This window comes from Armigeres subalbatus, chromosome 2 (assembly GCF_024139115.2).
Source record: "Armigeres subalbatus isolate Guangzhou_Male chromosome 2, GZ_Asu_2, whole genome shotgun sequence".
Lineage (NCBI taxonomy): Eukaryota > Metazoa > Arthropoda > Insecta > Diptera > Culicidae > Armigeres > Armigeres subalbatus.
This window is the reverse complement of record NC_085140.1, coordinates 445,703,766-445,727,163: the sequence shown is the minus strand read 5'-3', so window position 1 is coordinate 445,727,163 and position 23,398 is coordinate 445,703,766. Positions and strand designations below refer to the sequence as shown.

The 23,398-nt window shown below is 40.6% G+C and overlaps 1 protein-coding gene and 1 long non-coding RNA gene across 3 annotated transcripts in view; one reads left to right on the top strand and one right to left on the bottom strand.

Annotated features, from left to right (window-relative positions):
• The window catches only part of LOC134213690 (uncharacterized), an 87,459-nt gene that overhangs the window by 34,277 nt on the left and 29,784 nt on the right, over positions 1 to 23,398 (top strand). The gene's annotated exons all lie outside the window — the stretch shown is intronic.
• On the bottom strand, positions 15,882 to 16,240 carry LOC134218135 (uncharacterized). Its single transcript, XR_009981265.1, has 3 exons — positions 16,171 to 16,240; positions 16,019 to 16,111; positions 15,882 to 15,956 (listed from the first exon to the last, which is right to left on the bottom strand). It is a non-coding gene; the product is annotated as an uncharacterized LOC134218135 (long non-coding RNA).

Here is a 23,398-nt window from a genome sequence, read left to right as displayed (position 1 = left end):
AGAGTCGCTTCTAATAAGATGTTTTCTTTTTGCTGGTTAAGATATGGCGACATTCGGATTCAACGGATCATTCCAAAGAAATAAATCAACAAAAAGAAGAAGAAATTGATGAAATCTATCTAATAGATATAAATAAATCTGTTTCACACGATGTTGATTAGTCCAATCCCAATGTCCAATGATGCTTTGTGTCCCTGATTACATGTGTTAGATCAAATAAGTTATATCCTGTCACTTTCTATCGTATAATTTCTTTCTCAATCTCCTACGAAGGCTATTGAACCGCACCCGGGCCCCTTATATGGCACACATATCAGCTGAGGGATCGTGGTCGCACTACCATCCTCCGCGCTCGATATGCATACCACTGAACCTGATAGAAAGAGAGTGAAACGCAAAGTAAGATTCCCAAGAACAAGTTTTGCCAACCAACGCCCATTACACGCTTTAATCACACACTCGAAGATACACCCTGAGGGCATGGGATGTGAAAAGGGGCAGAGGGCCTAACGAGCTGTTCACGAAACGGGCCACATTTTGCACACACACCTGTGGTTAAATCAATTAAACGCTTGTTAGCGTACACAACTTTCCGTTCCATCATTGGCACCCTCATCTGATCACCGGGACAGACCGGGCTGGCGGAACGGGTTACGAGAATTCTTACCCTGCACCGCTGGACTAGACCAGTAAGCATATCTACTCTACTATAGGATGACCCACTTGTAGCTGAAACAACTTTCGTCTTGGACAGCGGCTTAGTTCCAGTCATCAAGCGAAACACGCCGCCGCAATGCGATGCGATGGGACGGGACACGTTTTTAAATTGAATGAACTCTCTTTCTTCCTCCCTGGGTTTTACCTATGGTTAATGATTAGTCCAGTAGCTCGGCATCTTACTTTTGTGCGGGAAGCTCCCCCGAAATGAACAATGAAGAAATTTTGGGCGTTCCGCTCGATTATACAGGCTCATCCTTGTCTTAATTTTGTTATGGTGGGCGTGTTTCTTGTAGGTAAAACATACGTTCTTAGATTTTTTGAACATCTTTTTTTAAGAGGCGTCACAGGGACAGAGCCGCCTTGCAATTCGATGCCCATTATGCACTTTAAAAAAATATGGCAAGTTAGTCTTCTCAATTAAGTTTCCCTTATTTTGCGTAGAAAAGTGATCCGAGAGCTTCCCAGTCAACACAAAGTCGTATATGAGGCCACATAAGATGCTAAAGTGGAGGCCATATACGTACAAGTTATATGGGGATGTACACCCAACCAGCGGATGGCAGATTTTAATACAGTTCTGCAGAAGAACCTTACAGAAACTGTATAATAATTGGGCATATACAATTTCGGAAGATTTTAATACAATTGTTGTATTGAAATAATACAGATTTGTATTATTTTAATACAATATCTGTATAAAAAGCTTACAGAATTGTATATGCCCAGAATTTATACAATGATTGTAAGATTTGTTTTTTATATATGGCCTCCACTTTACCATCTTATGTGGCATCATATACGACTATGTGTTGACTGGATTATCTATATGAATAGTATGGGGATGCAATTGAATTTAATGCAATTGGAATGTAATTGGAATGCAATTGAATTTAAGACTTTCACATGAATGGTTTATGAAACTGATGTTAATGAGTAATTGTTATTATTTATATGCGAACTATAGAAAGTTATTAATGCAACAAGTTAAACAAAATTACACTTTTTCCCACTCATCAACTTCCGCTGGCGCGATGTTCTTTTAATTTTTATAAATTTCCTACCAACTAGACAGCCAATCCCCTGCTAAATATTCAAAGCGCATCGCATTTATGTAGTCGGTATGCGACGGCTCCTCCCAAACTCATCACCTGCTCCGTCGCACTTTCTACTTAGCCCGCGATGCCCGGTCAAAGAAACGCGAAACGATATTTTTCGCGGTCACAGTCAATGCCAAAACCTCAGAGCAGAAGACGACGGCACAGAGAATGGCATCGCACTATGCCTATTGGGGAGTCTCGTGCGACAAGAAAGCACGAACTAGTCTGGAGCCGTAGGAGCGTGTCTGTGAACCGGTGCGACTTCGATTTCCTCGCGCGCTCGGCACGCTGTTGATTAATCCAATTATGTGGTTCCACCCACCTGCCCACCATGACGGGTGAAGTTTAGATTAATCGAACTAGAGGAGCTTTGGGGGGCTGTAGTCAGTAGCCAAGCCTAGACTTCCCACTAACCTAGTTGTGAAAAGTCATTCGATGAATGAAAACAATACGCCTGGGACGTGTTAGTCAGACATCGAGGGGCAGTGTAAAATGGTACGCCCCCGTAAATAATTCGATGGTGGAGCTTAGGCACGCGAAGAAAATAAAAGTCGTTCTCGATAAGTCGCGTTCGTGTTACAATGCAGGAGAGCTCAACAGTAAGACGCGACGCGACGAAGGGTCATTCAACTGAACGTTGTTGTTGCGCTAGCGTGGATAGCTCTGTCGCATCGGATGGCGAACAGAAGAGCAAAAATATTCATAAACAAATAACTTTGGTAGACAAACCAGTTCCACGAGATGCTGTTTTGGGGATTCAATCAATTCATATGCCATTGACAATGAGGAGGATTAACCGAAGTGGAAGCTGCTGTTGTTTACAACATCGGAATGAACCCGGATTTAAATGGAGATTTGCAAATATATACCACCAAAAAGAAATTTTTATTTGAAAGATTTTCCCAATGAGGCTAGTGATTATCCTGAACATCTCTTCTTACTTTATCGTACACCATAAAGTACCGAAAGGTTATATGTTCTTTGTGCCAGATCCAAAGGCCACCACAAAACCTTGTGTACTAAAACCAATCAGTTTTACCCATTATTGATTACATATTTGGGTACAGCAAATGATAAGTAAAGCGTACCATTGGTACATCGCGTACCTGAAGGAATAAAATATACAGCAACCTTAGGGAAGATCGGGTAACCAATCCAGGTGGGAATAATGGTAGTATGCTGACAGATAAAGGAGGTTTTATTCCTCTCTGGAGGTGCAAATGTGATCGATCGTCTGTTCTTCATGTTTAGAGCGGCTTCCAACTGTGCCTGTTTCCCATGTCAGGGGCGGCTGATCGTCGTCCGAGTGCCAGCGAGGGACTCTAAGCAAAATTATGCATCATGGTTCATCGGAAATTTAGGGAGGTTGATGTCAGGCCCCGCGGGCCAGCTTAAAATGAAGCAACGAATAAGCAGCGAGAAAATACGGACCGGAACAATTGGTGAAGACAACAGCGACGAAAGGGGACTGGCGATTGGAAACTCGATTCCTGGAACTGAAAATCTCTCAGCTTCTTCTGGAACACACGCATACTCGCCTATGTGCTCAAGGACCGTGGATTTGGCATCGTAGCGCTGCAGGAGGTTCTTTGGAAGGGATCAATGGTGCGAACGTTTGGAGGTATTCATGAGCTGGGAATAGCTTTCATAGTGATGGGCGAGGTTGAGGATCGAAGTCTGGTTCTTCAACTTTAGCATACTCAACGCCCACAGCCAATACTCCGGATGTGCAGGGATAAGGATAAGAATAGAAGGATAAGATAAGAACGTGTGGTGATCGAAAAGCGGAAGCAGCACTACGAGGAACACTTAAATGGCGCTGAGAATACAAGCAGTGAATGTCAAGGGAGCGGAGTTGATAACTACGTCAGTTCAGCGGACGATGGAAGCCAACCAACCACATTGAGGGAAGTTAAGGATGCCATCCAACAGCTAAAGACCAATAAAGCAGCTGTTAAGGATGGTATCGGAGCTGAGTTCATCAAGATGGGCCCGGAAAAGCTGTATGAACTGATAGTCAGAATCTGGGAAACTGAACAGCTACCGGAGGAGTGGAAGGAAGGAGTCATATACCCCATGTACAAGAAAGGCGACAAGCTGGAGTGTGAGAACTTACGAGCGATCACCACCCTTAATGCCGCTTATAAAGTGATATCGCAGATCATATTCCGTCGTCTGTCGAGTCGAGCTATGGAAAATTATGGATGAGAATGGGATCCAGAGGAAGCTAACCAGACTGATCAAAGCAACGGTGGAAGGTGTACAAAACTGTGTGAAGATTCCGAGCGAACACTCCAGTTCGTTCGAATCGCGCTTGGGACTAAGACAAGGTGATGGACTTTCGTGCCTGTTGTTCAAGACTTCAAAATCTAATCTAATGAATTTCACTGAAGTAAATTTATTCTGGATTTCCTCATGAACTTCCTTTTGGTTGAGCAGGAAAGTTTTTTAGGTTTTGTAAAAAAAAAACAATTTTTTCTGTACTTCCTGTACATTGGAGATTCCATTTGTAAATATTAAAAATATAAAAATAACATTTTTACTGACTTATAGGGGAGGAGGTTCGGTTGTGGGCACCGTTCGGTTATGGGCACCCCTATGTATCTTTTGACAGATAAGAGATGCTGTCATTCTGACAACTGTCATTTGTTTGCTATAATAGCATGATGTTTTGTGCTCAATATCAAACCGGATGGGCATCTCTACTTTGAATTAGAAACAAATAAATTTTTCGTACAAGAAAAACAACACGAAAGTTTTTTTTGGCCTTTTTCAAAGTGTCATAAATTAAAGGATTTAATTCAAAAAGTGAGTTCTAATGCGTATTTACACAGTAAATTTAATCTATTTTGAGGGAAAATTATATTAGCTCTTTTAGTGGAATGTATTCAACCTTCTAAGACGAATTAAGTACTATCCATTTAATTCCACCAGTTAACTGGTGGAATTAAATGGATAGTACTTAATTCGTCTTAGACTATTTTGAGGCCCAATGTCGATTGCCATCAAAATTTTAGCGCGAATTTTTTTTCTTCTTGTTCCAAAAAGGCTGCGAAATTCGGTTGTGGGCACCTTTATTGGTTCGGTTATGGGCACCCTCATTTTATTGATAAATCATTCAATATCGTTTTACTTGTCCCTTAACTTATTTTTAATAACGTTTTAAGGCAGTTTTTATAATTAGTTTGACATAATTGTTCGAAATAATGAGTTTATTTAATATTTTTGCTCTTTGGGCATGTCTAGTCATTATACATACACTTTTTGGAACAAAGCGTTGACCGATTTGCTTGCAACAAGTTGCTTTCGACGAAGAATGCTTTCCCATTGTTTCCTATTGAAAATTGGTCAGATCGGTCAGATTGGACTATGGGATCAAAATTTATGGCCAAAATATTATTTTTTGAAATGAACGAGAAAGGCACTATTGCCGCTAGGGTGATTAATCAGGATTTTTTTGACTGTGATGCATACCAATAAAACGCAAATCAATGAAAAATTAAAACCCATTTACCTAAAGTGCTATTTTAGACCTTTCTTATGTGATTTTCTTCAACATCCTCCTTAATGCACCGAGGGAGGCATCATCACTGCTAGGTGAATTGATTTGAGTTTTTTAGCGTTTCCTGGCTTTTAGAATGAATAAACTATTCCTTGTCTTTAAATCTGGGTGGTTTTTATTCATGCTTCTTTATTTTTAGCTAAGTTTTCGAGGGTGCCCACAACCGAACCACGAAATGAAAATGTCCAAAAATGTCAAATTTTCTAAATTGTAAATATTTTTTTTCTAAATCGATGAAATCATATTAATTTCTTTGCTAGTAGTAAGGTTATAAGTTTAGCTTTCGATTGCTATGCAAATGTCGACATAAGATCAACCAGGGCCAAAGTTATGGACCAAACACAAAAGGGTGCCCACAACCGAACCTCCTCCCCTACTATTACCAGAATTTACAAAATATCGGTTGATGTATGCTTGACCGATGCACTATTGCTTTCAACCATAATCGAGGTAGGGCTTTAGGACCCAATTGTATTTGTTTGGTCAGATTTAGTTTAGTTAGATTTTGTTTAATTTGAAATTTAATTTTTGTTATTTTTATACTAAAATGGATTTAAATAACTGAATTACTTACCTAGACAACCACACGTCGCATAAGAGTGCACGAATAAAATCGCTTACCGATCCAAATTTCATCAAAATCGCATTGTGGTGCAAAGCTTGTCAGTTTACTTATAAATTTTCCCGCACAGTAGGCTATTTTACGAGTTTATTTCAGCTTCATTTGTTGACATCGCATATTCCTGCAAACTAACACAAATGAAATCGGTTTATCTGTCAAACAGAGTTTGTTATCACAAACTACATCGTAATGTATAACGAACGAACTCGCTTAAAAATCGTGCATATCGCATACTCTACCGTGCAACGTCGGATAAGAAGTACACATATATCGGCTCCACTTTTGTCCGTAAAAAGCGTTTTCGCGACTGGTAGGTATGCGATGAAATTTGTGCGCATTGGCATCGCATAGCAGAAAATCAATTTTATTATGCATGCATTCTGGTTGTCTGGGTACTTAGTCACCACGTTATTTCAATGTGTTGTGATTTTTTGTTGATTTATGCACAGGTTTATGGACAGTCCTCTACAGACGCTACCGCGAATAATAAATTTTCTCGCCGACGGCTTGCAGCGCTACCAATCAATTCTCTTCCGTTTAAAATAATGGTTCTGTAAATAACCGTTTAACGCTTGTTGTGCATTCGCAACCATTAACAGCAACCAAACCAATATCATTTACCGTCGACAATGGCCTTTTGATGATTTATTACAATTTTACTTGAATGCTGCTGATGCGGATGACGGTCACACGATGACTTACAGCAATACCATATCAGACGTCCACGATGAGATCAAACGCTGCAGCAGCCATCCCGCTAGGCACGGTACTCACGCCAACTGCTGGAATGAAATATTTTCAGCTACTGGGTTTGCTCTCCACTGAATCACGAGTAAGATGGCTTGTAAAGGCAAGTCAATTAGCCCCGCCTCTTCGTTAATAGTTTAGGGTGCACATAATATTTGCACGCAACGATTGACAAAGGGGCGGTACTGAGTTTACTTTATTTGATACAAGAAAGCTGCGTTCCTGTGCGCGCGAGCCAATATTTTGGCAGCCAGTTAGCTAAAAAAGTTATTTTGAGCTGTTAGTGGAATGTCTTTACTTGTCTTAAGACGAATTCGTACGAGACACTGAAGACGGCCTTACTATTGAGGTCGAAATACGTATCTGTTGAAGGTACTATCAAGTATAAGAAATAAATGAAATTATACGAACTCGTCTTATAACAAGCCAGTTAGCGTTGGACGGTGGAATCGAGATCGACATAGCAACACGGATCAAGAAGGCTAGGACTGGTTTTACGGGTTTACGAATCTCATGGAGATCCAGATCTGATATCAAATATGTGTTGTAATACGCCTGTAAGACTTCACGTGAATCCGCAGAGATCACGTAAAAGCTGCAAGTAACAATGTCTGCGATTTGTAACTCAGGCCAGGTGGCTTCTCTACTGGATATCAAATACTGATCTCCATCGACGATACCGTCAAAAAGCGATATTTACAGGTCGGTCACCCATATCAAATGAGCGGAGATTAAATCTGCCAGTATTTTTATTTTATTTTATTTAAGTGGATTGAAATCCAATTGTAAGAAGACTCCGACAGAATCCGCCGATCAAAGAAATAAGGAAAGTCTATGTGCATTAGAGTGGGGCGTCATGGTCATTTTTTCAAATCAATGGTTTTTCGAAGCCATTCTGGGTCCTGAACAACTGTGCAGAATTTGGGACCGATTGGTTGCTTCCTCGCTTTCCGCATCGCGTTTGAAGTTTGTATGGAAATTAGTATGGGAGAACGTATATTTTTGCATTTCTACTACTACATTGCGTTAAAGTATAACCCAAAGGATGCCGAAAAACTTTGCTGAAGAGGGCACGTTGCTGGGACGTAAACGAAAAAAGTTATAACGCTTCGAAGATTGAGTGTTCAAACCATATGCAAAAAAAACGTTTATTCTGCCAGCGCTGCCGAACTACGTAGACCAATAATTTAACTGAGTGTTATTTCAAAATAATTGATCTTATAGGGCTTCAGAGCTAATGGGAGCTATCCGGAATTATTTTACAAAGAAAAAAATCCGACAAGAAGGAAGATGGGTTTTGCCCTTCGATAACCAAAGGTTGTCCGGTAGTGCTGGCAGAAACATTGATTTTTTGCATATGGTTTAAAAAATCAATTTTCGAAACGTAATAACATTTTTTGTAGACCTTCCAGCTACGTACCTTCTTCGGCAAAGTCTTTCGGCATCTTCCAGACTATATGCTAACGTATTGAGTCACGTGATTGATGATAAATTGAAGCCGCTAAGAGCAAAAATGTAAAAAAGTACGTTTCCCCATACTAATCTCCATGTAAATTTAAAACGCGATGCGGCATGCGAGGTTGCAACCAATCGAGCCCATATTTTGCACAGTTGATTGGGGTCCCAAAACGATTCAGAAAAACCTTGATCTCACTTGATCGGACGAAGTTTGCGTTTTTCCATACAACTGCGCCCCACTCTAATGTGCATCTGACAGGGGTACAGGTCAAGACAAGCGATAAGCCGATTAAGATGTTTTACGTTGGCCCTATGTATCCTTAGGGTGCCCAGAACCCACGAGTGAGTAAGAATAACAATGACTATATTCTTCTTCTTCTGCTTCTATGGATCTACATTCTCACTGGAACTTGACCGAGAGTTGAACTCGCCGTCTCAGGATTGGCAATCCTACGCCTTTGCTCGTAAGGCTAACTGAAGATAATGATGATATTTTCTACGACTTTTTTTTAACAAGACATCTGAGTTTTGTTTCGCTCCTCATAATATATGACAAAATGTCTGCATACCGTTGAATAAACCCCTATTTGATGGAAATCCTGAGGATACATGAAAACGTTAAAAGATGCTTGCAAATGTATTCGAAGTTTCCAGTAAAAGACACACTATGAAGAAAAGTGAGGGACGCGAAACAAAAAGCATTTAAGCTTAACGTATTAAGAAGATGCTGTTTTGCCATCTGCACAACAATCAATCAATTTACGCAGACCAATAACTTCCAAATTAATGCTTCGCACCTGCTCAACGCTGCCCCGTTGTTTGCTGCGGCATACCAAGCGAAAGTTGTACCGAGATTCTTTTCTCCCAATCCATTTCGGCAAGCTCTGTTGACGTATGTACTTATATTGGTTTCTCCATTCCGTGACCTGTGTGACTTTATTGGCGGTCAATCGGCATCCCAAAACGTATTTGCTTAATGGGCGCACACCAAATTTCGGCAAGGAAAGTAGCTCTTAAATATACAGCCCACTGCTGAGTGGAGGTTTGTTATTGGTGGATGACCAAACAATCAGTCTATATGAAAATTTCCAATGTTGAAACAGGCATGACCGTAGGTGATTCGATGGATTCCACCAGCAGTGTTCTCATTCAGCGCAAATGTGGTACGATTTCAAATTTGTGCAAGCCACTTAATCGAAATATCCATGATTGTGTGGGATCGCGTTTCGAAATAAATAAATACAATTTATGTATTTAGAAGATCATTTTTTCGAAAAATTTTGAGTCATGGTTTGACTCCTCCTTCAAAACCGTAACTAACGCCTATTTGACAGACGTGTGATACTTGGTTCGTACAAGGATCACGGAAATTTATTCATATTATTTTATACATATAGTTAGCCTTGCGTGCTTGCGAGCAAAGAAGTAGGATATCCAATCCAGAGATTGATACCTACATTTAATTTCCGATCCGGTCTAGAAGTCTAGAATAGTTAGTTGAGATAATAGGGAGGCCAAGTTTAATGTAGAATGGAGAACCATCGGAAAAGAAGAGGAAAAAGTTATTCGTACATCTGCCATTAGCTATCCTTAACTACGAATGATTATTTGAGAAAATGTTGGTACAATTTGATTCAAAGTGCCGTTTATATTCAAGTTTTCATAATTACTTTTAGACCATGTTTTAAAATTAACCCAGCATTGGAATAATCTTACTTTGAATTGCTCTACATCTGATTTATCACATCATTCATCATCCGGGCAAATACCGCACTGTTATGCTCCATTCCGGATATCGAAGAAATGCGAAGTCAAAGCGAAATGGAAAGATCTAATTGATGGGTTCGCTGATTTCTTCGCTGATTGACGGAACTGACAGAAGCGCACCGGCCGCCGAGAGAACGCTAAGCAAACACCATAGCCCGGAGGAAATTGGTTAATGGATGAATGCAAACACCAATTTGGAATTCGGCTGATTGGTTTCTACTTTTCTTGCTTTGGGTAAGCATAAAGACAGGATCGATGTAAGCGAATTGATTGGGCTTCGGGTAGGGTAAGAAGTTGGGCCACAATTTGGCAATAGCGGAAGAATTCAAAGTTCAATCACTTTTCGTTACCCTTTCGGCTAGAATTATTCTAACTGTGCAGCAAATTTAAAACCTTTAGTGATCTCACCAATCATGACCTTTTGTTCGAATCTCGCCGAAGAATGCACAGTAGAGGAGCTACATAAATTGATCCGATTAGTATCTTAGCGTTCTCAGCTTTTGCCAAAGAAACGAAACTAACTGTATATCTTTCCTCGAAGCTGTTTATCAGTGGTTTGCAGTTCGATCTATAGTGTCTTGCAATGTTAACTTTTTTTCTGTAGTTCTCCGATTTGTAAATGGTGTGGCCAGAGAGTTTTTAACGTTGATTTGAACGTGATTGCTCGTTTCTAGACATGATGATTTCTTCGTGACTTGTATATAGGCCTCTGCTTCTAACTTGCAAAATGAGCACAATACCAGTTCTTATTTCATACCGTACGTGGTTCGTCAACCACTTTTTTGGTCGATACGCGTATCCTCTTTTAATATTTGAAACAGTCAAATTGAAACTACACGTAAAAAAATAACCGTATATGTTATGGCAAAAAACCATTTGAAAATACTTATACTCTTCATTATGTCACCTAATGAATGATCCCATATCAAAAAGCTAATAACATTCATAAGTTAATGAAAAGTATAAGTTTCGGAATGTATGTGACTAATGCGATGTATAAGTTTTTTCTTATACCTATCATTAAACGCCTGCTTTGGCAAAAAAGTACGGATTTCCGGATAAACTGATACGGTTGATCAAGGCGACGATGGATCGGGTGATGTGCGTAGTTCGAGTTTCAGGGCATTCTCGAGTCCCTTCGAAACCCGTAGAGGGTTATTACGGTGGCGTGATGGTCTTTCGTGTCTGCTATTCAACATCGCTTTGGAGGGAGTAATACGAAGGGCAGGGATTGACACGAGTGGTACGATTTTCACGAAGTCCGTCCAGTTATTTGGTTTCGCCGACGACATTGATATCATGGCACGTAACTTTGAGAGGATGGAGGAAGCCTACATCAGACTGAAAAGCGAAGCTAAACGGATTGGACTAGTCATCAACACGTCGAAGACGAAGTACATGATAGGAAGAGGCTCAAGAGAGGTCAATGATGAGCCACCCACCACGAGTTTCTATCGGTGGTGACGAAATCGAGGTGGTTGAAGAATTCGTGTACTTGGGCTCACTGGTGACCGCCGATAACGATACCAGCAGAGAAATTCGGAGACGCATAGTGGCTGGAAATCGTACGTACTTTGGACTCCGCAAGACGCTTCGATCGAATAGAGTTCGCCGCCGTACCAAACTGACTATCTACAAAACGCTTATAAGACCGGTAGTTCTCTACGGACACGAGACCTGGACGATGCTCGTGGAGGACCAACGCGCACTGGGAGCTTTCGAAAGGAAAGTGTTGCGTACCATCTATGGTGGGTTGCAGATGGCGGACGGTACGTGGAGGAGGCGAATGAACCACGAGTTTCATCAGCTGTTGGGAGAACCATCCATCGTTCACACCGCGAAAATCGGAAGACTGCGGTGGGCCGGGCACGTAGCTGAATGTCGGACAGTAGTCCGGTGAAAAAGTGGTTCTCGACAACGATCCGACGGGAACAAGAAGGCGAGGTGCACAGCGGGCAAGGTGGATCGATCAGGTGGAGGACGACTTGCGGACTCTCCGCAGACTGCGTGGTTGGCGAAGTGCAGCCATGAACCGAGCTGAATGGAGAAGTCTTTTATGTGCAGCACAGGCCACTCCGGCCTTAGTCTGATGATAAATTTGGCAAAAAAGTATTAGAAATATTAATAATAAATAACATTAAAATGTTTTACGTAAAGCGAAAGAAACCCAGCTTTGCCCGGGTGGTGAAAATGTCATAATGAACTATTTTCAGCACCGCACTCTAGATCAATTTCCGTGCGTTTGTTTTGTTTTCCTCAACAGCTGACCCAAAATAGTATTCTAATGATGTTTTACATTTCCCCGTTAAATTCACCAACTTTTTGTTTATACAAACCTTGCGGTTCCCAAAACGAAACGGTAAAGGAAAAAAATCTTGCAACCGGTCAACCCATTCGCGAGTAAAATCGTCAGGAAGGAAATCTCAACTCATTTTTATTATATAGAAGAAGATAATGTTATTTGATTCTAAACTCGTATATCCCCATCAGGGCCGGGGCCCAAAAATCTTATGTATCAAAACCAACCTTTTTTGTACATTTTGGGGCCCCCACATACTGTCGGCCCCGGGGCCCCCTCCTCGCTAAATCCGGCCCTGATCCCCATCCTTAGCCTTAGACGGATTTACGTACTCATACTCTATTAGTCCAAAATAATACATATTCTTCCAGACTGGTCTGTCTTCTTTCTGAAGACAGACTGAAGCGCTTTAAAGGTAAATTGAGTATAATCGGCGTTTCACATTAATGTGGGCACCGGTTCGGGCGAGACTGGATTTAATAAAATAAAACTAAAACTTTAACAGCAAATTACCCTTTTAAGCCTTTCAGGTGAGCCCAACCCAGAAAAAAAGGCAACTGAAATGTTGATATGAATCACGCTCGAAACAGAAGATGTTGCATTTTTGCATGCGGACTAAAATGTATATGTACCCTTGTGTAACTAAGAAATACAAAGTAAAAATGAACAAGTCAGAGTGTAAGCAATATAACAATAAACAAAAATAAGTAAGGTTTCAGTTAGTTGAAATTTCTTCTTCTCTTGCTCTCTACTGTTCAATCGTCAGATTAATCCTAGAATTTACATCGGTAGTGGCAAAACCGGTAGCACGGATTGAAACTGTTTAACAAAGGTATGTTGTACGTATGAGAAACTTGTCATGATCCATTCAACTTGTCCGTTTACGAACATCGTTGCGCTATGCTGGAAAATGAGCCTCTGCTAGTTCTTCGCATAATTGGTCGAGCGCTATATTGTGCAAAAATAATTCGGGTTGACCAGGTTGACAGTGTTAAGGATCACAAGCTTGGGAGGAAATGTTCCGCTGAATTCTGTGGGCAGAGCATTCTCTGAAACTTAGGGTAAGGCGGTATAATATGCCCCCCCTAAGGCAAATCCTTGATAACTTTTTACTTTTCAACGCAATTTATGCACACTTTGTGTTATTTGGTAGTCCAGGAAGTCGCAAATGCATTTACCGTGAGTAGCCATATAAAAATATTACAGATAACACGTAATAAAGCTTTTTTGACAAGTCGTGAACACATGAATTTTAAATAGTGCCTGGGCAATACGCCCCACCTCAACCAAAGTCATTTAATAGCCCTTGATTAGTATTTTATCAATCCCATAATAAAAAAGCTACAAATCCTTATGCGCTTGACATTAAAAAACCAACATAGGTCCATTCAAGCAGGTATGAATAACATTTCAATATTTTCCATACAATTTGGAAGCAACTGCTGCAGGCTCGCTGCGCTTGTGTCCAGTTGGTAAGGGCATATCGTCCTGCCTACACTGGGGCGTTTTGGCCAGTGAACATGTTTTCGAAAATCGTTACATTTTTGAAGATGGAAGCAATTTTATAGCATATTAACCACTGAGAAAAGTAATTTTGTTGCCCAACTGAGTGTCCCAGTGCAAGTTTTGCGGACAGTATGCCAGAGTCGCTCCAGAATGTTCAGCAAACAAACATTAAAAGTTACATCAAAACTGTGACTTTTTGTATTTTGCAAATATTTTCATTATGTAATACAAAAATATGCACATATTCACATAGGATGATGGTTTTACAAATATTTATAGGTACCAACTGAATTTGACCCTTAGTTAGTTATAGTTTTCTAGAAATCAAAGGGGGGCGTTTTGGCCAGGTGGGGCGCATTATACCGTCTTACCCTATCATCCATTCTATTTCGATACGTTAACTGACTGTTTTTGACAATGCTTGGAAAGGCAATTGTTTAATTGATCAATAATATTTGAATAATAATAACATTAAGACCTAGATGTCAGTTGGAAAAGATAATAAATCAATTGTTTGCAAAGTTAATTGACTGAACCGATCAAATGTGGCTAAATATACGAAAGGCAACATGAAGCATGGCAAAGCATATGTGATTGTACAAATCGTGATTCGTGGGTGGCTATACAATGCTCAACTGAGCAATCTACTGTATATTGTCGCAAATTGGTACTTGGGATTAGTACCTTTTTCCTATGAAGTAGCAGTTGTATACCTGGCCACATTCTTACAATCACGGAAGGAAGGGAAGGAATGTTAGTTCAACATCTACTAGTGACTACTACCTTCTACTACCTATACTACCTTCATAGATGTCTCGGGAAGGAAACTTCGTGTTGGTGGGTATGGTGAATGATAGGGAGCTCTATTCGACAATACAGAGCGTTTGTCAATAATAGTAGAGTAAAAGACCCAATATTGGAGGAACTAAGCACGTTTCAACATTAATTTTACGATTACACCTAATCCATACTTCTTTTCCCATACCTTGAGAGTGCATCCGAAAGCTCATTATCTCTATTTTATTCAAAGCGTGCCATAATTGCATCAAATTCCTTGATTGTTACCTGAAATCAATCCTCCAAGTATTGGTACAGTGTTCCAATAGTTGCGGTATTTTGTTATTCGTGTTCCTATAGTTGCGGATTCGCAACTATTGGAACACTGTCGCAACTATTGGTGCGAGGCAAAGAAAAAAAGTATTTTAAAGATACCTTACCAGTTCTAGACCAACATTTGAAAAGGGCGTAACAGCCAAAATTTATTCCATCTGATTCTTTGTCTACATATATTGCTATATATGTGGACAAAGAATTAGAAGGAATAAATTTTGGCTGTTACGCCCTTTTCAAATGTTGGTCTAGAGTTTAAATGAAATTCCAATGTTACTTTTGTTTCTATCGTGTTATGACAGGTCAACTAATTGACCGGTGATAAGGGTTACTGCGTTTAATTTGTTAATTCCCTGCAAAACGTACTACCGCAACTATAGGTACACCCACGACTAATGGAACTTTTACCCTACCTGCTGAAAAATTATTAAATAATTTTCATTAAATTACTTACAAACCGTCCAAAGCAAAACAAAGTAACCCGAATCTTGCAAATGTTTCGCATCATATACAAAACACGTTCAATCGCACACTTATTCACCGAACGTTAAAAACAGAACCACAAGCTCGGATTACACGAATGTGCTATTGTTCTATTGTTCTACTGTTCTAGGTTCTCTCATAGGCTTTTGTTCACGCACAGAAATATATTGTAGTAACAACAATAATTCAGATTGAATTCAACAATAAATATTGTTAACTCAGGGCTAATAATATTTGTCGTTTGAGTCAATCCATAATATTGTTGTTTCTACAATCAAACCGCTTCATGATTTGAGTCGCATTATTGTAGAATCAACAATATTATTGTTGAAGCAATCATCATTGCATTATAGATTCAATGATATAAACATATCAATTCAACAATATAATATTGTTGAAATAATAATAATTATTTTCTTTTTTATTTTGCTTAATATTTTCCTTCGTTTCAAGGTGAAAATAAATAAAAACAAATGAATGTACTACGGTTTATAATTTATTTTTCCATTACCCAATTATATTCACTTAATACTTATCATTATTATAAAATCTGCTTCCAACCGCAATGCTGAATGAGAGCAAGCTCTGAAAATAAGATAATAGATTGAGAATTAATTATCGTTCGTTGAATACTGCACAAATTTTACCTCAGTTTTCCATATTTCTTGCTCGTTTGTTGAAGGTGGAACCAAGCAAACCCTGCTAACAATGAAAGTTTCACCAGTGCTTGCCATTTCGTTCTGCGAATTAGAAAACAATATAGTTTTTAGGCAATATAATTTAATTTTATCATACAAACCTATATATGTATAGATATATTAAAGTCTATAACGTGCCGGAATACTCCAGAAATGAATGGTTCCACCCTGGTTCCACCTTCTGAATTAGTTTAAGGAAACAGCAAAATACCTAGTTTCACAACATATATTTTTCTATAAGAAAATTATTTTGAGCTTTTTAGTGGAATGTTTTCACCTGTCATAAGACGAGTTTAAACAATCCCATTGAATTCCACCACTTAATTGTATCCTGACAGATACGTATTTCGACCTCAACAGTAAGGCCGTCTTCAGTGTCTTGTACTTGACTCGACTTGAAGAAAATGATCGCAGCTTACACTATTTATACTATGCGTAGGTATAATAATTTATCTAGGTACTTATCTTACTACGGTGGTGGTGGTGGAGTAGAAATAAGCACCGTAGTAAGATAAGTACCTAGATAAATTATTATACCTACGCATAGTATAAATAGTGTAAGCTGCGATCATTTTCTTCAAGTCGAGTCAAGTACAAGACACTGAAGACGGCCTAGTTGAAATTAAAATAATATTGTTATTTCTATCAGGTTTTCCAGTAGAAACAACAATAAAATCTTTTTGAATCAACAACCAAGCGATTATTGAATTCAACAATATTTATCTTTAGTTTAATCATACACAATTTCGCTGCGTGTTGTAATAAGTTTTTGGCTGTATTTTTGCCGTCTTACATCCAATTTCGGGTATTCTTAGCTCAGTACTTGGATTATGAACAGATCTTGGATCGTAGGTGTTTGAAACGAAAAATTCAACAATTCAAATCAACATTTTTCTTTATCTACTAAAATATTACATTAGGATACACATTTTTCTTAAATTTATGTATTAAAAATATGTTCCGAAAAAATATTTTAAGTTCTTTTTAGTGGAATGTATTCAACCGTCCAAGACAAGTTTAGTCGAGTCAAGTACGAGACACTGAAGACGACCAGACAGTTGAGGTCGAAATACGTATCTACAAAGATAACAAAATTTAGTGGAATTAAATTTTCTCTAAAATGAGCCCACAAAATTTCGAAATAGAAAGTGGAATGGAACCCAATGTTAATCATCTTTGAAAGGCATTGGTGAAATTTCGACGGAAAAATTTAGCTTTATTTTTAAAATCAAATAAAAGTTCAATTTTAGCCGATTAATGTCTGAAGTACAGTTTCGAATAAAAGGAAATTCAGTTTTCTTCAATATGTATTTTGCCTGAATTTGAAATGTTTACTTCAAAGATTAACCTTCTTGCAATGCTCAAAAGCAACTTACATTTAGAATTTCTGGGCATATCGACTCGGATTTGACTTGGCATTATTCCAGGGAATCATTAGTCGAATTTACCTGTTCATATGAGACCCAAAATAATCGTTAGCGTAATCCGGGGAACATTGATCAGTATCACCATTTTCAAGAAGTGAATTAAACATTATTTCCTGTTATCAAAATTACTTATTGTGAGATTGGTATCTTTATCTTGACTAAATTTGCTGCTGAATGATATATCCTTCGGATGAATTTGCATTTATTTTTCGCCAAAATTTGAGCAATAAAATCAACATTAATTTTTGAACTCACAACAAGCTGCCAAAAAAGCACTCAAAACAAGTAGAATAACAAAAAAAAAGTTCGTACCTATAGTTCTGCGGGGGGGGGGGGGGGTGGGGGGATGGGTGTACCTCGAACAAAAAATCGTAATGACGGACGAATTACAATTCCAATCAAAATTTATTGATATAGTTTTGATAGTTGTGTATTTTTTAATTTCAAAACTTTGTTTTGTACATAATATGTCTGTCGATTTGTAAATCCAATACAATCCTGTCCTCCACAACCAGCACAGATTTCTTCCAAGCAGCTCGAAGGCCTCCTTGCAAGATGCTCGAAGGACTCCTTTCAAGATGTTCAGAAGCCTTTTTCAAAAAGTTTGGAAGCTTGGAACCCTTTTTTTTTTCAAGAGGATTGAAAGCCTCCTTTCAAGAGGTCTGGAAGCCTCTTTTCAAGAGGCGCCTGGAAGCCTCCTTTCAAGAGGCCTGGAAGCCTCCTTTCAAGAGGCCTGGAAGCCTCCTTTCAAGAGGCCTGGAAGCCTCCTTTCAAGAGGCCTGGAAGCCTCCTTTCAAGAGGCCTGGAAGCCTCCTTTCAAGAGGCCTGGAAGCCTCCTCCTTACAAGAGGCCTGGAAGCCTCCTCCTGACAAGAGGCCTTGAAGCCTCCTCCTGACAAGAGGCCTGGAAGCCTCCTCCTTACAAGAGGCCTGGAAGCCTCCTTTCAAGAGGCCTGGAAGCCTCCTTTCAAGAGGCCTGGAAGCCTCCTTTTAAAAGGCCTGGAAGCCTCCTTCAAGAGGCTCAAGCTCCTTTCAAGAGGCCTGGAAGTCTCCCTTTCAAGAGGCCTGGAAGCCTCCTTTCAAGAGGCCTAGAAGCTTCCTTTTAAGAACCCAGAAAGCCTCCTTGCAAGAGGCCAGGAAGTCTCCCTTTCAAGAGGCCTGGAAGCCTCCTTTCAAGAGGCCTGGAAGCCTCCTTTCAAGAGGCCTGGAAGCCTCCTTTTCTAGAGGCCCTGGAAGCCTCCTTTCAAAGAGGGCCTGGAAGCCTCCTTTCAAGCCTGGAAGCCTCCCCTTCAAGAGGCCCAGCCTCCTTTCAGAGGCCTGGAAGCCTCCTTTCAAGAGAGGCCTGGAAGCCTCCTTTCAAGAGGCCTGGAAGCCTCCTTTCAAGAGGCCTGGAAGCCTCCTTTCAAGAGGGCCTGGAAGCCTCCTTTCAAGAGGCCTGGAAGCCTCCTTTCAAGAGGCCTGCCTCCTTCAAGAGGCCTGGAAGCCTCCTTTCAAGAGGGCCTGGAAGCCTCCTTTCAAGAGGCCTGGAAGCCTCCCTTCAAGAGGCCTGGAAGCCTCCTTTCAAGAGGCCTGGAAGCCTCCTTTCAAGAGGGCCTGGAAGCCTCCTTTCAAGAGGCCTGAGCCTCCTTTCAAGAGGCCTGGAAGCCTCCTTTCAAGAGGCCTGGAAGCCTCCTTTCAAGAGGCCCTGGAAGCCTCCTTTCAAGAGGCCTGGAAGCCTCCCTTTCAAGAGGCCTGGAAGCCTCCTTTCAAGAGGCCTGGGGAAGCCTCCTTTCAAGAGGCCTGGAAGCCTCCTTCAAGAGGCCTGGAAGCCTCCTTTCAAGAGGCCTGGAAGCCTCCTTTCAAGAGCCTCCAAGAGCCTCCTTTCAAGAGCCTGGAAGCCTCCTTTCAAGAGGCCTGGAAGCCTCCTTTCAAGAGGCCTGGAAGCCTCCTTTCAGAGGCCTGGAAGCCTCCTTTCAAGAGGCCTGGAAGCCTCCTTTCAAGAGGCCTGGAAGCCTCCTTTCAAGAGGCCCTGGAAGCCTCCTTTCAAGAAGCCTGGAAGCCTCCTTTTCAAGAGGGCCTGGAAGCCTCCTTTCAAGAGGCCTGGAAGCCTCCTTTCAAGAGGGCCTGGAAGCCTCCTTTCAAGAGGCCTGGAAGCCTCCTTTCAGAGGCCTGGAAGCCTCCTTTCAAGAGGCCTGGAAGCCTCCTTTCAAGAGGCCTGGAAGCCTCCTTTCAAGAGGGCCTGGAAGCCTCCTTTCAAGAGGCCTGGAAGCCTGTTTCCAAGAGCCTGGAAGCCTCCTTTCAAGAGGCCTGGAAGCCTCCTTTCAAGAGGCCTGGAAGCCTTCTTTCAAGGAGCCTAGAAGCCTCCTTTCAAGAGGCGCCTGGAAGCCTCCCTTTCAAGAGGCCTGGAAGCCTCCTTTCAAGAGGCCTGGAAGCCTCCTTTCAAGAGGCCGGGAAGCCTCCTTTCAAGAGGGCCTGAAGCCTCCTTTCAAGAGGCCTGGAAGCCTCCTTTCAAGAGGCCTGGAAGCCTCCTTTCAAGAAGCCTGGAAGCCTCCTTTCAAGAGGCCTGGAAGCCTCCTTTCAAGAGGCCCAGCCTCCTTTCAAGAGGCCTGGAAGCCTCCTTTCAAGAGGCCTGGAAGCCGCCTTTCAAGAGGCCTGGAAGCCGCCTTTCAAGAGGCCTGGAAGCCTCCTTTCAAGAGGCCCGGAAGCCTCCTTCCTAAGGGCCTGGAAGCCTCCTTTCAAGAGGCCTGGAAGCCTCCTTTCAGAGGCCTGGAAGCCTCCTTTCAAGAGGCCTGGAAGCCTCCTTTCAAGAGGCCTGGAAGCCTCCTTTCAAGAGGCCTGGAAGCCTCCTTTCAAGAGGCCTGGAAGCCTCCTTTCAAGAGGCCTGGAAGCCTCCTTTCAAGAGGCCTGGAAGCCTCCTTTCAAGAGGTCTGGAAGCCTCCTTTCAAGAGGCCTGGAAGCCTCCTTTCAAGAGGCCTGGAAGCCTCCTTTCAAGAGGCCTGGAAGCCTGCTTTCAAGTTCTTTTCAAAAGGCTCAGAAAGCTCTTTACAAAAGGCTCAGAAGCCTGCTTTCAAACAAAGAACAAACAAGTTGGGTGTATTCCAAAGGAATTTGTGCTATGCATTTAACTTCAAGCAGAAATAATAACACGCTCATCTCATCAATCAAAGTTGAAGAATGAGCCATTTTCAAAGAAGGAGAAATTACTATGAAACAATATTATGAATATCTAGATAGCTCTGGTAGAGATAAAACAGATTGATGATTTTGGAAATGAATAAAACTTATATTGCGCGAGATAGAGTTGGCAAAACAATGCCCATTTATTTTTCACTATTTTTAATAATTAAATTAAACAATTCAATGAGTGCAAATAATAGATGGATATTAAAGTTTTCTATATGTCACCTCGATCTGTCAAAATAGTGCACGCTGCAGCCACGCAGGCGCGCGCATTAATGTATTTGATGTGTGCCGTGCGCCGTTTTGACAGATCGATGTGACATTTAGAAAACCCAAACATCCATCTATTAGTTGTACTCACAGAATGAATTTTAACCGTCTAAGACGAATTAAGTACTCTCCATTTAATTCCACCGATTCATTTTAGATATCTGCAAAGATATCGAAAATTAATTGGTGGAATTAAATGGAAAGTACTTAATTCGTCTTAGACGGTTAAATACATTCCACTAAAAGGAGCTTAATATATTTTTTTGAAAATGAATTTTAATTAATTGTTAAAAATTCTGTAATTTTGATCTTATTGATCTTTTGTTGATTTCGACCTTTTGTCCCTTTCGACCTTTTGTTCGTTCGACCTTCTGTCCCTTTCGACGTTTTGTCCCGTTCGACCTTTTGTCTTTTTCGACCATTTGTCCCTTCGACATTTTGTCTTTCAACTTTTTGTCCATTCGACTTTTTGTCTTTCGACCTTTTGTCCCTAACCCCTCAAAATCATTCTTGAATTCAGATATTTTGTCAATAACGCACGGTTCAAAATCAATAACAACCTATTATATCGATACAATAAAGGCCCTTAGGGGTCATGCGAATTATTTACGATTTAGATATGTCCAAACCGGATGTGACAAACAAACGGGATTCCCTTTTTACTGAGTCCTAAGTCCTTCAAATCATTCTGATCTTAACAGTCTAATCAGGTCAGTTACGCCTGTACGAAAATCGATAGCAAACCAACTCATTAGGCCATTAGAGGCCATATATATTTGAAAATGTGTATATGTAATGAAAATTGTTCGTTTCAACTCCAACAAAGCAAGATCTACTCATAATCTATGTACTGAGCTAACAATACCCGACATCGGATGTAAGACGGCAACAGTACAGCCAAAAACTTTCGCCTATATTTTTCGAAGGTGAACCCAAACTTTTGGCCGGGAGTGTAGTTGAAATGGATTTCAGAAAATAAATATTAGTAAATTAGTACAAATATTTTATTCTGTGTAAAAAATCTCAAACTGTGAAGTATTTGGAGTACAGATGTTATATATGTAGGTACTTCTATTAGATGTCTGTTTATCTAATACCATTAGCATTCGGTACTAAGTAAAACACAATAACATGGATTTTAGTATAGGAACTCCATAAGATATTCTGTTCAGAAATCCACCCGAAGAAATGTTATAGGTTTTTCAGGTCTTTATGATGAAGTTTATCTACAGAAATTATTTCAAAAAATTCTATTATATATATTACTATTCCAGTTGATAGCCGTTGCTCCCACCGATAAGCTGTAGAGTAGGGTGTCAATGAAAATGACATTTTCGAATTTCAAAAAACGGCATTGCTTACAAGTTTCATTACCCCAAAGGGTAAGGTTGTACGACGGCGGTAGTCGGTACCGAACATTGTTGATGACGAATAGTTTTGGGCGGAGTTCGACCATTACCATATAGTGGCCAGAGTCGATGTTAACGCCACGATATGTCCTGAAATCGATAATGTCGGAGAAACGTCCATCAATCAGATCAGAATTGTGATTCTGTCTGCAGTGGTGATCTCCAGGTGTACCGATACGGAAGGCTGTGTTGGAAGTAGGTGCTGCGAATGGCCATATTATTGGAGGCGACGAAATCAGTTAGTCGCAGGTCATTTTCGTTCGTCAGCCGGTGAGCGCTGAACTTCCCAATACATATATTCCGTTCCAGAGGGTTGACCCAAGTATTAAAACTGTGATGAACGCCCGCTGTAATACGCATCGAATTTTGCCTTTCGTTTGTGTCGTATACCAAGAAGGAAGTAGTTCTTCGGGATATAAAACAGGTAGCCAGGGATCCGCATTATGTGCAGCACTGCGACGATGGCTTAAAAGCGCTGTTGAAGGCGTTTTTTTTACGTCTCCTCTTCGGTTCTGCTTGGACGCTTTCTCAGCACTCAGCATTTCCCTGGGTTTTGCAGCAACACCAGCTTCTGAATCTTCCACATTTCTGGAAAGTTACCCAGGCAACTCTGGAATACTTTTTTGAACATATCCGGAAATGCCAAGATCGCAGCTTTACGCGCCTCGTTTGGTATTTCATCCGGACCGGGGCCTTACTTTGTTTTCGGGCGATTCATCGCTTCTACCAGCTCATCATTTCGTGTTTAAAAATATCCATCTTGGCCTGATTTGTAGACACGCATTTTGCTGATAAATTATGCAAGCATCAACATTTTACCTTCATATGTTAACAAATTGAAAATTATATCTATAAAAGTGGCATAATTCACAAGTTTCGGAAAATTATCAAATAAGTTATAACTCTTTTAACTAATGTATTTATGGAAAACAACAAAACCACGATTGTATGTACCGGTTGTCCGCTTCTCAATTAAGCCTATTGCCATGTATTGAGCCTCGATCGTTCTTATGTCTACACTTCTTCTTTAGCATCCGCTTCTCTAATGGTCAACATCCTGAATCA